The following is a 696-nucleotide window of genomic DNA, read 5'->3' as shown; positions in this document are numbered from 1 at the left end:
TCTAGCCTGGGCAATAGAACAAGACTGTGTCTCAGAAAACAAAACAAAAGCAATACAAGAAAAAAAAATCAGAGATTAAAAATTCCTTCAACAGGTTAATTGGGCTATACATTTAATATTTGTATTAATATTACTTTTCTATTATACGTTAATAAAATTTTATAAATGAATGAGTATCAATGAAAGAACCAACGAAATGCTGAGAATCCTGGCAAAAGGAGAGACATGTGTGCTCTATAGGCCTTTCCCAGTATTTCCCAGGAGCAGTGAAGCAAGTGTTTAGTAGTCTGATCTGTGCTGTGCTATGCTGTGCTGCCAGAGAGTGAAGGCAAAAGGCTGGCAAAGTCCAAATTTCTCTATTTCTTGTGTTCTTCAAGTATCAGTGGATATTGTGATCAAATATTAATCTGCCAGGTCAAGCACTCTTTACTGCTGAAGCAGAAACACCAAACATTTAGTCAGGGCAAACTACTTGCTGGAAAACCAGCAGGGCCACAAAACGATGGCTGAAGCATTTTCTTTTCTAATCCTTAGTACCTTAGACAGTGAGTAGTGTTCACTGGTGCTCTGCTATTAGTGAGTCAAAGCAAAGCATTAACTAATAATGGAATAATAGACATAGGTAGACATTTGCCAACTGTAAAATATAACAAAGTTAACCAGATCATATTTGACAAGAGAAGCCCAGAAAAAGAA

The 696-nt window shown here is 36.6% G+C and overlaps 1 protein-coding gene across 1 annotated transcript in view; it reads right to left on the bottom strand.

Annotated features, from left to right (window-relative positions):
- The window catches only part of AHCYL2 (adenosylhomocysteinase-like 2), a 218102-nt gene that overhangs the window by 31768 nt on the left and 185638 nt on the right, over positions 1-696 (bottom strand). The gene's annotated exons all lie outside the window — the stretch shown is intronic.

The sequence above is a fragment of the Propithecus coquereli genome, unplaced genomic scaffold (genome assembly GCF_000956105.1).
Source record: "Propithecus coquereli isolate 6110/MARCELLA unplaced genomic scaffold, Pcoq_1.0 Scaffold91, whole genome shotgun sequence".
NCBI classification, from domain to species: domain Eukaryota; kingdom Metazoa; phylum Chordata; class Mammalia; order Primates; family Indriidae; genus Propithecus; species Propithecus coquereli.
This window is presented reverse-complemented; position numbering and strand designations above follow the sequence as displayed.